This window comes from Giraffa tippelskirchi, chromosome 12, assembly GCF_054371585.1.
Source record: "Giraffa tippelskirchi isolate mGirTip1 chromosome 12, T2T-mGirTip1v1.2.pri, whole genome shotgun sequence".
Classification (NCBI taxonomy): domain Eukaryota; kingdom Metazoa; phylum Chordata; class Mammalia; order Artiodactyla; family Giraffidae; genus Giraffa; species Giraffa tippelskirchi.
This window is the reverse complement of record NC_137286.1, coordinates 138328740-138343099: the sequence shown is the minus strand read 5'-3', so window position 1 is coordinate 138343099 and position 14360 is coordinate 138328740.

Genomic DNA, 14360 nt, shown 5'->3' with positions numbered 1-14360 from the left:
GAAATCTGAATAAAGAGAGACACTGAAAGCTCCTTTCTTGGCTCTGCTGTGACTCTCTTGCTGGAAGATCGTGAACAAGGATCTCATTTTCTCACCTTTAAAGTTAAGAAGGATATGACAATCCACTCCAGTGTTCTTACCTGGAGAATCCCAGGGACAGAGGAGCCTGGCAGGCTACAGTTCACGGGGTCACACAGAGTCGGACATGGCTGAGCAACTAACACAGCACAAAGTTAAGAAACTGACCGGAAGCTGATTTCCCAGCTGGTGTCCCGGGACACTGATTCCCGCAGCCCTGAGGGAGGCTGGGTGGGTCACTGAGCCAGTATCCTGCTGCCCTGAGCATCCGCCTTCATTTATTCCAGAAAGCTTTACCAATACCATCATTTTCTATATGTGCTATAACACATAAAAAATTGGGAAGCATTGGATCAAGGAATTTTACGGTCTTTTTGGCTCTGAAATAGTATGGGTTTCGAGGTTTTGATTGATGAACACCTCCATCTGAAATAGATATTGATCACTGTCCTCTGAATGTGGCAGTTAACCCACGCCATGCATATACAGTGCCTGCCTTTCTTTTTTTGAATCAGATTCTATAGATACTGTCTCACTCAGTCACATTTTCCTCATACTGAGATCAGGTGTCTGATAGCCTCTTTGGAAGCACGTGAGTTTGACGTTTGTTCAGTCCTCACTTGGCACTTCCTCGGTGCTGGGGCCTGCCTGGGGTTTATGCCTTCTGCTCTTTAATAACCTCATCTATATTCTCCAACAGTGATGGGGCTAGAAAGTGAGGCTGTGTTATCTTCCCCTCTCCTCTTCCTCCTCTCTGCTCCAACAGAGAGAAAAATCAGAGACAGCTGTCAAGAGACAAGAAATCGTTTCCTCCCATCTTAAGAGTTCGCTCTGGCATGTTGTAACTTAGTAAATATTGATAGAATGAATGAATAAACAGATGGTATAGTGTGGTATATACAGAGCAATAAATGATCAAGCACCAGTACTGACTACTGTCTACAATGCAGGCTCTCTCTGTGTGTGTATGTGCATAGGTATATATGTGTGAATATATACCTATGCATGTACAGATATATACATACATATCTATTCACATACACGTATTTTGTTAAAGTCACTATTGTGCTGAATCTACTTCACAGTTGAAGGTTAGACACAGCTCTTATTTTCAGTGAGCTTACACTTTTGCTGTGTAATTATTCTTGGGAAAACTAGGTGAGAGAGGAGGTGGGTGAAAACTCTTTACTGAGAAGCCATCTTTTGTGGTAGAATGGGGTTATGGTCTTTCTGTCTAGGGCCCCCAAATGATATCAGAATGGAACCAATTTGTTACATGGTGAGCGTGAGTCATCGCCGAGTGAAGTGGGCTTTGTGAATTCCAGAGGCTGCACAGCTAGAAGAGAATTGCTGAGAGCAGAAAGCCAAGGCTTGCAGAAAGCCTGCTCCAGAAGAAGCTGAACAATCAGAGGTACACTACGTACCTTTCTGGGCTGAAAAGCTCTTTGGTTTTGTTGTTTATGAGGGTTTAAAAGGCCATTTCTAACTTGTGGCATTACAGCTTCACTCTCATAGGGATTTGCACGTTTGTTATCTGGGACTAAGTATCTGATTTGCAACTCAGTGATTTTTTTGAGATGGTTATATGGCCTGATAAGGTATTGTTTGTTTCTTGATTTCAGTGTTCACAATTTTTAAACACTTTCTTTTGCTGTGATGACTGATTTATAGCATCATGTAAGTTTCATGTTACACTACTCTATTCCCACTACTGCACACCCTACAGTGTGGTGGTGGTGGTTCAGTTATTAAGTTGTGCCCGACTCTTATGACCCCATGGACTGTAGCCTGCCAGGCTCCTCTGTCCATAGAATTTTCCAGGCAAGAATATTAGCGTGAGTTGCCATTTCCTACTCTGGGGGATCTTTCCGACCCAGGGATTGAACCTGCGTCTCCTGCATTGGCAGGAGGATTCTTTACCACTGTGCCACCTAGTGCACTACAGTTTTCCAAAGTTTCACACACACGATTTCATTTAATCCCATAATAACCCCTTTTTAAAATCCCTTATCCCTATGAGGCCTCTCCCTCCTTCCTTTTCCCAACTGGTAACCTCTAGTTTGTTCTCTATATCTGTGAGTCTGCTTCTTTTTTCATTTTATTCACTAGTTTGCTGTCAAACAGTATTTGTCTGACTAATTTCATGCAGCACAATGCCTTCCAAGTCCATCCAAGTTGCTGCGAATGGCAAAATATCATTCTTTTCTATGGCTGAGTAGTATTCCATTGTATATACATACCACACTTTCTTTATCCATTCATCTGTTGATGGACACTTAGGTTGCACCCATGCCTTGGCAATTATAAGAAATGCTGCTCTGAACATCGAGGTGCACGTATCTTTTAGAATTGGTGTTTTTGCTCTATTTGCAGTGACTTGCATTGTTGAGATGTAATGGCAAATCTTCCTAAACGTGACACATGCACACAGTTGTTTTTTAGGGGTGGTGGTTCTGTTGAAAACTAGCTCAGCACTGCATTCCATGGCTGGTTCTCTGTGGTACAGGGGTCAAGAATTTCCGAAGTGGAACGAATTCACAGGTGAGGGGATCTCAGACCAGAGGTGGATCTGGAGACTCGGAGCCCCTCTGACATCTGCTAAAACCTTGGCAAGAGCCTTGCACTTTGACCAGGAACAAGGGGTCATGGCAGTTTTCTCCAAATATTGGAAAGGGAGTGGTGGTTATCACAGCCAACACTCAGATTTCAACTAGAGGTAACAGAATTTGCAGCACTCTACCTCCTTTGCTATGCTGGTGTCTGATGTAACAATTACTCAGGATATCGTATAGGATGAAATAAATGCCTTGACACAAAACTTAGATGTTCTGAAGCTGAGATACCAAATTGATCTGGAACGCATGATTTTTTGGACCACTTTTCACTTTTTTTCTGCTCACACACATTTTGGAATGATGTGAGATCTAAATAAATAAATGAACAAACAAATAAGAACAGTTAAAATTAGCTTCTTTTGAGACATTTACTTTGACAGCCTCAGTTAATTGAGTGGCTTATGATATGAATCCTCTGATCCTTGGCCAAAACACCCTGATTTTTGTCACACTTGATTTATGGCGCTTTTAGATTAGTAAATATCTTTCACATTGGAAATTGCTGTGTTTGGCAATGTGCGGCTTAAGTATAAATTAGGAATTTGTTCCTATAAACTTGATCAAATGTTGGGGGGAAGTTCCGTAATTTGTCTTCTAAAAAGCTACACAAAATGTTTTTCTCCAGAGGTGTAAGGTGAAATCTTTCAATGGAACATTTTTTGAGGACCTACTGTGGGCAAAGAACTGGTCCAGGGGGCGAGGGAGAAACAGACGCCTTAATTCTGTTCATGAGGTGGTAACTTGGAAACATACCCCCAAAATGATAATCAGTAACACAACAGGTGTGGAGTCAAATGAATAGTAGAAGCATTAAATACACATATGTCTCAGGGGAGGTGAACAAAAAGGGGTCAGAGATACCTTTTAAGAGATTTTAATTATGGCACTTCTCTGCTGTAGCCGGTGATTAAGAATCTGCCTGCCAGTGCAGGGGACACAGGTTCGAGCCCTGGTCTGGGAAGATCTCACGTGCTGTGGAGCAGCTAAGCCTGTGTGCCACAACTACTGAGCCCAAGTGCCGTACAGCCCGTGCTCCACGGCAAGGGAAGCCACCGCCGTGAGAAGCCCGCACAACGCAACGAAGAGTAGCTCCTGCTCACTACAGCTAGAAAAAAACCCATGTATAGCAATGAAGACCCAATGCAGACAAATATAAATAAATTAAATTTTAAAGATTTGAGGACGCTATGGGAGAGGGCTAGGGCAGGATGATATGGGAGAATGGCATTGAAGCATGTAAATTATCATTTGTGAAACGAAGCGCCAGTCCAGGTTCGATGCATGATACAGGGTGCTCGGGGCTGGTGCACCGGGATGACCCAGAGGGATGGGGTGGGGAGGGAGGTGGGAGGAGGGTTCTGGAAGGGGAACACATGTACACTCATGGTGGATTCATGTCAATGTATGGCAAAACCAATACAATATTGTAAAGTAAAAAATAGATAAATAAGTAAATTTAAATAAAAAAAAAGATTTGAGTTATGAAGTGTGTTATGAAAATGCTTTTACTTTTAGAAGCTGTATTGGGTTAGAATGGCAACCATAAGCTATATGTATATATATTTAAAGTATAAAATTTCATATATCTTGGAATATGTGTACAGCCATGAAACCATCATCAAAATCAAGATAATAAATGTATTCACTTCCTCCAAGAGTTTCCTTGTGCTCTTTTGGAGTTCCTCCCACTTACACCTTCCTACCTCCAGACAGTCACTTTCTGTCACTAGGGTTTACATTGCTAAAAACTTGTTCTTACCGTCTTTTAGGGCTTCCCTGGTGGCTCAGTTGGATGGCATGGAAGCATGTAAATTATCATATGTGAAACGAATCGCCAGTCCAGGTTCAATGCATGATACAGGGTGCTCGGGGCTGGTGTACCAGGATGACCCAGAGGGATGGGATGGGGAGGGAGGTTGGAAGGGGGGTTCTGGAAGGGGAAAACATGTACACTCATGGTGGATTCATGTCAATGTATGGCAAAACAAAAACAAAACAAAACAAAAAGAATCTGTCTGTAATGCGGGAGACCTGGGTTTGATCTCTGGGTCGGGAAGATCCCTTGGAGGAGGGCAAGGCAAGCCGCTCCAGTATTCTTGCCTGGAGAATCCCATGGACAGAGGAGCCTGGTGGGCTACAGTCCGTGGGGTTGCAAAGAGTTGGATATGACTGAGCGACCAAGCACACAGCACATATCTTCTTTTAAACGGTACAATTATTTTGCAATTCCTCTCAGCTGTTGTATTTATCAATAGTTCATTCTTTTTTGTTGACTACACAGTTTGTTTATTCATCTGTCTATTGATGGGCCTTTGAATTATTTCTAGTTTTTAATTGGTGAAGAAGCTATGAATATTCATGTACAAGTCTTTGGAGGAGTACATATGCTCTGCTTTCTCTTAAGGACTATGTTCTCTGAGGAGACGTATATTTTTATTTATCTTAGGTAACTATCATAGAAAGTTTAGTTGCTCAGTCGTGTCCGACTCTTTGCGACCCCATGGATTGTAGCCTACTAGGCTTCTTCATCCATGGGATTGTCCAGGCAAGAGTACTGGATTGGGTTGCCATTTTCTTCTCCAGAGGTTCTTCCCAACCCAGGGATCGAACCTGGGTCTCCCACAGTGTAGGCAGACACTTCTCCATCTGAGCCACCAGGGAAATCTTGTAACTACCATATGGCTAGGTCAAGTGATCAGTGTCTGGTGGTGGCTTAGTCACTAAGTTTTGTCTGACTCTTGTGACCCCATGGACTGATGGGCTCCTCTGTTCATGGGATTTCCCAGGCAAGAATCCTGGAGTAGGTTGCCGTTTTCTTCTCCAGGGGACCTTCCTGACCCAGGGATCAAACCTGGGCCTTCTGCATTGCAAGCAGATTCTTTACAGACTAAAACACCAGGGAAGCCCCAGTGTCTGTTTAAGAAATTATTAAACTATTTTCCAAAATTTTCCTTTTCTGAAATGGTGGTAATATTTTCCACCTCCATCAGCAATGTATGAGAATTCCACGTGCTCCACATCCACACCCACACTGGATATGGCCAGTCTTTTTAAATTTAGCCATTCTAATAGATATGTAGTTGTATCTAATTATGGCTTTAATTTGCATTTGCCGAAAATCCCATGGATGGAGAAGCCTGGTAGGCTACAGTCCATGGGGTCGCTAAGAGTCGGACACTACTGAGCGACTTCACTTTCCCTTTTCCCTTTCATGCACTGGAGAAGGAAATGGCAACCCACTCCAGTTTTCTTGCCTGGAGAATCCCAGGGACAGCGGAGCCTGATGAGCTGCCATCTATGGGGTCGCACAGAGTCGGACACAAACTGAAGCGACTTAGCAGCAGCAATGACTAATAATGCTGAGCACTTTTTCTTGTGTTTATTTCAATCCGGATATCTTCTTTGGTCAAGTGCGTTTTCAGATCTTTTGTCCACTTTTTATTGGGCTGTTTGTTTTATTATTGGTCCAAAAAGTTTTTTTATACATTCTAGATTCAAGCCCTTTATCTGCTATATAATATGCATGTATTTTTCTCCCAGTCTGTGACTTATCATTTTATTCTTTTAATAGTATTTTTTTGAGAACGAAAGGCTTTAAATTTTGATGAAGTCTGATTTAGGAAGTTTTTGTGTATTGATCAAGCTTTTGGTATCATAGCTAGAAGATCTTTGGCTAACCCAAGGTCACGAATTCTTTTTCCTAGGTTTTCTTTTAGAAGTTTTATAGGTTTAGGTTTTGCATCAAGGGCTGTGATCCATTTTGAGTTATAAACTAAATTCTAAGAGGAAGGAGGGAGATAATAAACTATGTGGGAGCAAAGTGATGGGGGCAGATGCTTGCAGGGTGTGATGTGGGGGCAGTGAGGTGCCTGGCTCAGGGGGACTCAGGCTCTGTGTGCTCTTTGCACTGCGTTCACATGGCTTCCTCTCCGTGATCTTGTCAAGCTCCGTTTGTGTCAAGGCCTTGCACATACTATTCTCTGGGCCTGGATGGATATTCCCCTCAGATCATGGATACTGAGCTTGGTCAATCCCTGTCTATCTTTTGACTCACAACTCAAATGTCCCTTACTCAAGCTCTGTCTGATTGTCCAGACCGTGGCAGTCATGTTGCACAACTCCAATCTGGGTACACTCCATCCTGGAGTGGTGTGAAGTCATGTGTTCCTCTTAATTGGCTTAAAACCTTTGCTGTACACTTGTATGACACACACATTTGTATAGCCGTGTCAGTATTTGATTACAATCCCTTTCTCCAGTAGACCCTAAGCCTCCTGAAGGGAAGGTCTGTGTCTTCTTTCTTTACTATCGAATCTCTCTTGGCTAGCACAGTGCTGGGCATGTACTAGATGCTCCATAAATATTTATTGAAGGAAAAAAGTAAAAAAGAAGGGAGGGAGGAAGGAAGGAAAGAAGGATTGCACATGACACTAGGAATTAGAGTCAGATTGTTGAAAATGTCCCTGTAAATAATTTGGGGCTTTATTCTAGGTAGTAGGGTTCTATTTAAAGTGTTTGAACAGGGAAAATGGTATGAATAATGCAATATTTTAGAGTCTTACTGTTTAATAGGTGAATTAAGGAATGAGAATGAGAAGAAAATTTCAGTAAAACCAAGAGGGTGTCTGAAATAGTTGGAGGAGCAGAGGGAGACATGAAGAGATGGATGAGACAGGTTTTACCTAAGGAATAATCTACCGGATATGTTGGCTGATTGGAGCTAGAAAGGGTAGAGTCAATGTTAATTCAGGTTAGGGAGTGCAGATAACTTGGGAATGCTGTTTTCACATTGGCTGAAACAGAGATATTGAGAACAGACAATTCTGTAGAGAATGTATGGTAAAACTATTAATATTTTTAGGGAACTAAGTTTTAAAATATTGCTTATATTTTAAGCTTTGTTTGTCTCAAGTGAATTTTATGTTTGTGTGTTTTTATGGTCTCTAGAATACATGTTTTTTTTATGCCTGTAGCATCACATCTATGTAAAGTTACCTAGAATAGTGATTTATGGATTCTATAAAAATCTTGTCTGTAATTATCCTATTTGTTTTGTTAAACTGGTAAGCAGCGGGACATAGATTGCATTCCACTGGACTCCTAAGTCTGTATTCTTTACTTGACACTTAAAAGCTGTCTCAGCAGTGGGTATTCCGGAGGCTGCTAAGGACACGTCTTGTGCTTGTCCTGGGTCTGCTTCTTTCCTCTCTGCTCCTTGGTGGGCTGCTCCAACCCAGTTGATAGATTTTTTTTTAACTTCTCTACTGGATTAGGAGAAAGAGCTGCCTGTTGGGGGAGCTTTGTGACTCTGAACAAAATTCATCTATAAAACAAGGATGCTAATAGTAGCATAGGGTTAAAATAAGACAGTCCATGTGAATTGCCTGGCACATAGTTTGTAATTAATGCTATTTCATTTGGACTAAAATAACTGCAGCCTGCCATAGAATTAAGAAGTTTGACAGCACTAAATGTATGTGAGAATGTGGATCAATAAGATCTTCCATCCACTGCTGATGGGAGGGTAATTTGGGAGAGTCCCTTTGCAAAACTATTTTTCATTGTCTTATAAAATTGGAGCTTCATATACTCTAATCCAGAAATTCTAGAGTCCTTATGTACCCACCTAAATGAACTGTGGTGTTGGAGAAGACTCTTGAGAGTTCCGTGGACTACAAGGAGATCAAACCAGTCAATCCTAAAGCAAGTCAGTCCTGAATATTCGTTGGAAGGACTGATGTTGAAACTGAAACTCCAATACTTTGGCCACCTGATGCGAAGAACTGACTCATTGGAAAAGACCCAGATGCTGGGAAAGATTGAAGGTGGGAGGAGAAGGGGATGACAGAGGATGAGATGGTTGAATAGCATCACCAATTTGATGGACATGAGTTTGAGCAAGCTCTGGGAGTTGGTGATGGACAGGGAAGTCTGGCGTGCTGCAGTCCATGGGGTCACAAGGAGTTGGACATGACTGAGTGACTGAGCTGAACTGAACTGAAATGCAACCAACTCATGCCCACCATGTGTATAAGTATGTTCATATGTATATAGATATTCTGTTTGTAAGAATAGTATGTTTTTATTATTTCATTCATATGTGGAATCAAAAACAAACAAAACAAAACTTACAGATACAGAGAACAGAGTAGAAGGGGCTGGAGGGTGGGTGAAATGGGGTGAAGGGCATCAACTCTATGGTGATGGATGGTAACTAGACTCAAGATAGTGATCATTTTGCAGGGTACACAGATGCTGAATTATAATGCAGTACATCTGAAACCTGGGGCTTCCCAGGTGGTACAGTGGTAAAGAATCCGCCTGCCAATGCAGGAGAAACAAGAGACCTGGGTTCTATCCCTGGGTCGGGGATATCCCCTGGAGGAGGAAATGGCAACCTGCTCCAGTATTCTTGCCTGGAAAATTCATGGACAGAAGAGCCTGGTGGGCTATGGTCTTTGGAGTCTCAAAGAGCCAGACATGATTGAGCACACACACACACACACACACACACCTGACACACACACACACACACACACACACACACACACACACACACACCTGAGATGTATATTTTAAAAAAGAATGTGTCTTCATTAAGCATAAGGCCAGCTCTGGATTGAGACAGATTTCTTCTATCATGTTAAGAGAATATCCGTCTATTTCTATTTGATTAAAAATATTAAGTAAGAAAAAGATTCTCGAGTAAGAATGTATGTTGAATTTATCAAATACATCATCAGCATCATTCATGGAAATAATGCAACTTCTATTCTTAGAATATGGTATGGTGAAACATATTAGTAAAATTCTTTTAGTATTGATATATTTTGCTTTTCTGGAATAAAATCTATTAGAGTAGACATGTTGCCTATTAGTGGATATCACTTGCTAATATTTTATTGAATATTTTTCTATCAGTATTCATACATCAGTTTGATCTGTACTTGATCATGCTGTACTTGACTTTTCTTTGCTGGATTTTGGTATCAATATTACTTCATTAAAAAATACTTAGAAGATTTCCCTCCTTTTTTATGCTCTTATTGTTGTTGTTCAGTCACTAGGTCGTGTTGGACTCTTTGCAATCCCATGGACTGTAGTACACCAGACTCCATGGGATTCTCCAGGCAAGAATAGTGAAATGGGTTTCCATTTTCTTCTCCAGGGGATCTTCCCAGACTAGGGATTGAACCCAGGTCTCTTGTGTCTTCCCCATTGGCAGGTGGATTCTTTACCGCTGAGCCACCAGGGAAGCTTTTCGTCCTCTAGAACAGTTCACATAATGTTGGAAGTATGTGTTATTTAAAGATTTCTTAGAATTCTCCTGTGAAACCATTTGAGTCCACTACTTTTAATATGAAATTGATGAGAGAGAGTGCTCTGACAATTTTTCCTATTTCTTCTATAGAAACTGAATCTGTTAAGACTCACTGTCTTATTTGGAGCTGGTTTGGGAACATTGTACTTTTCTAAAAAATTATACATTTTATCTTACTTTTCAAATTTATCTGCATATAGTTGGAGAAGGAAATGGCAGCCCACTCCAGTGTTCTTGGCTGGAGAATCCCAGGGATGGGGGAGCCTGGTGGGCTGCCGTCTATGGGGTCACACAGAGTCGGGCACGACTGAAGCGACTTAGCAGCAGTAGCAGCAGCAGTTGGGCAAAGAAATCTATACAATTTTTGTAATTTCCTGTCATTATACTGACAGTCCCTGACTTAAAATGGTTCAACAGATAATTTTTCAACTTTACGATGGCACAAAAGTGATACACATTTGGTAGAAACTGTACTTTGAATGTTGTTCCTTTCCTGGTCTAATGATAACGTGATACAATCTTCTCTCATGATGCTGGTCAGCAGCCCATGTCCCAGTTACCCACACGACCACTGGGGTCAACGCTCACAACCCTTTTCATACATTCACCACCCTTCTCCATCCAGACAACCATTCTGTTTTTCACTTTTGGTACAGTATTCAGTAAGATACATGAGACATTCAATGCTTTATTATAAAAGAGGATTTGCATTGGATGATTTTATCCAACTGTAGATTAATGTAAGTGTTCTGAGTACATTTAAGGTAGATTAGGCTACACTATGATGTTTGGTAGACTAAGTATATTAAATGAATTTTCAGTGTATGATATTTTCAACTTACAGTGGGTTTATTGGGATGTAACCCTATTGCAAATTGAGAAAGATCTCTTATCTAGACTTCTTTCTAATTCTTTAAAAAATTTTATGTTTTTGTGGCTTGTTCTACTTTTCTCTGTAGTTTTTTTTTCTATGTAAAAAAACACTCAAATCTCAGTAGTTTAAAGCAACAAACATTTTTTGTTCGTGGATGTATAAGTTAGCTGTAACTCCATTCAGGTAGGCTGGATCACAGGGCTCCAAGCTCAAGGCCAGGAGGTGTTACTGTAAAGTCATATGGCAAAGGAAGTGACTTCTAAAACTGAGTGGACTTGAAGAATTGAGAACAACAATTTATTCTACCACAGTCCACTCTTTTATCTATTTTTACTCCCATCTCACATGCAGAATATCAGTTCAGTTTAGTTCAGTTCAGTCACTCAGTCGTGTCCGACTCTTTGTGACCCCATGAACCGCAGCATACCAGGCCTCCCTGTCCATCACCAACTCCCGGAGTCTACCCAAACTCATGTCCATTGAGTCGGTGATGCTATCTAACCATTTCATCCTTTGTCATCCCCTTCTCCTCCTGCCTTCAATCTTTCCCAACATCAGGGTCTTTTCAAATGAGTCAGTTCTTCGCATCAGATGGCCAAAATATTGGAGTTTCACCTTCAACATCAGTCCTTCCAATGAACATCCAGGACTGATTTCCTTTAGGATGCACTGGTTGGATCTCCTTGCAGTCCAAGGGACTCTCAAGAATCTTCTCTAACACCACAGTTTAAAAGCATCAATTCTTCGGTGCTCAGCTTTCCTTATAGTCCAACTCTCACATCTATACGTGACTAGTGGAAAAACCATAGCCTTGACTAGATGGACCTTTGTTGACAAAGGAATGTCTCTGCTTTTTAATATGCTGTCTAGGTTGGTCATAACTTTCCTTCCAAGGAGTAAGCGTCTTAATTTCATGGCTGCAGTCACCATCTGCAGTGATTTTGGAGCCCCCCAAAATAAAGTCTGACACTGTTTCCACTGTTTGCCCATCTATTTGCCATGAAGTGATGGGACCAGATGCCATGATCTTCGTTTTCTGAATATTGAGCTTTAAGCCAACTTTTTCACTCTCCTTTTTCACTTTCATCAAGAGGCTCTTTAGTTCTTCATTTTCTGCCATAAGGGTGGTGTGATCTGCATATCTGAGGTTATTGATATTTCTCCTGGCAATCTTGATTCCAGCTAGTGCTTCATCCAGCCCAGCATTTCTCATGATGTACTCTGCCTATAAGTTAAATAAGCAGGGTGACAACATACAGCCTCGATGAATATACTTACTCTTATTTGAGACATGCCAAAATTTCATCCAATTATGACACCTGGGCTCTCATTAATATTAATTTTGAACTTGGTTCCTCTTGCCTAGGAGAATTGTAAATGATTTCCTCCTATTCATCCTGTATGCCATGATGGAGCACAGATAGGCTAACCTCCACAAGCACAACCATTCAAACGGCATGAAAAGGAGTTACATGACTGTCACTGGTTTATGGCAGTACTCAGGTCTTACAGGCAAGTGTTGCCTGGCCTCCTTATCCTGGGAGTAGAGCATTTTTCTTTACTAGCCCGAACTTTACCCCCACTTGGAATAGGTCCACATATTATAGTTCCCAGATTCTTGATGCTGCTCTCTAGAAGATTCTTTCTTTACCATCATGTTCCTTATCTACTTCTGAAGCAGGCAGTAAAGAATAAGCTGTCTTAGCCTGCTTCCTGCCAATAGAGAGTTGGAGAGAACAAGGGTCTTGTATCTTAAATAATTATAGTCTTAATTTTGGCTGGCAGAGCTTTTGACAATTTAGTTCAATAAAATTTCTAAAAAGAAAGACAATACAGAAACATGCACTTATCACAGTCTAATAATCTAGTATGTAATTAAAATAAAGACTCAAAAAAAGCCTCTATCAATTGGAAAATTTTAATTCTCTCTTAAAGAACTTTTAGTTCAAAGATTTGAAGTCAAAACCAAATTTTAGAATATCTAGAAAAAATGTTAATAAAAGCAGTATATGAAACAATCCATGGATTCCACCTACAGGATCCCCAGTAGATGTTTTTATCTGCATAAAATGGCTCCTAAAATCCTACGGATATGGTCTTTTGATTTTTCCATTGTGTGTGTGTGTGTTAAGTCACTTCAGTTGTATTTGACTCTTTGTGACTCTATGGACTGCAGCTCACCAGGCTCCTCTGTCCATGGGATTCTCCAGGCAAGAATGCTGGAGTGGGTTGCCATGCCCTCCTCCAGGGGATCTTCCTGACTCAGGGATCCAACCCATATCTTATGTCTCCACCACTGGCAGGTGCCACCTGGAAAGCCCTTTTCCAGAAAATGTCTCATTCTAGAAAGAGAAGCATAACTAAAAAAGAAGTGTGAGTGTGATTAGCAACAAAACAGTGATCAAATATTTAGAAAAATCATGAAGATTTTGAGAGACTTGGTTGTGTTTTACATTCTATGAATATTTGTTCTATGTTTTTCTAATATTCTATGAATATTAGAAACTATTGTGTTTTCTTTTCAGGGGGCCTGTCTTATTCTCGTGAGTGCTTTTTGCCCCAAATTCAATCTTATTTTCAAGCACATACAAAACTGAAATTGTGATCCTCTCCCCCACTTGTTTGACTTTTGCGTTTTCTTAGTCTTTTGTCCTTTAACACACATTCCTGCTTGAGCCCTGCTTTGACAGCCTTTCCATCTATTCGGTGGTGTGGAGTTTTCTCTTGCTTGCTTTTGCCGAAATCAGTGTTTGCATTTCTTATTTCTCATTCTCCTTGTGGTTTTCAGGTGATTTCTAAGAGGGTCAGAGGATATTTTGACCTTAAACCACCATCTGTAAACTGAATGTTCAGCTTCGAAATTGTAAAGACAGGTGGAATTTATGACAACATATTACAACATGCTGATGCTAGTTTTGATAACAATGTCAAGAGCAGCATAATCACCAAATTTCTTCCCTCATAGCTCAGTTGGTAAAGAATCCCCCTGCAATGCAGGGGACCATGGTTTGATTTCTGAGTTGGGAAGATTCACTGAAGAAGGGATAGGCTACTCACTCCAGTATTCTTGGGCTTCCCTTGTAATGCAGCTGGTAAAGAATCTGCCCTCAATGTGGACGACCTGGCTTTGATCCCTGGGTTGGGAAGATCCCCTGGAGAAGGGAATAGCTAACCACTCCAGTATTGTGGCCTGGAGAATTCCATGGACTGGCTAATCCATGGAGTCGCAAACAGTTGGACATGACTGAGCGCCTTTCAGTTTCAGAAAAGAGAAGGGTATCAAAACAACCATTTCTAGATTTTTTTTTAAAACAAAAAACTACCAAATAATTTTAAAATTGCATATGTAATATCCCCAAAGAAATTTTTCCAATGTCTTATCATGGTTTAGTTACTAAGTTGTGTTCAACTCTTGCAACCCCATGGACTGTAGCCTGCCAGGCTCCTCTGTCCATGGGATTCCCAGGCAAGA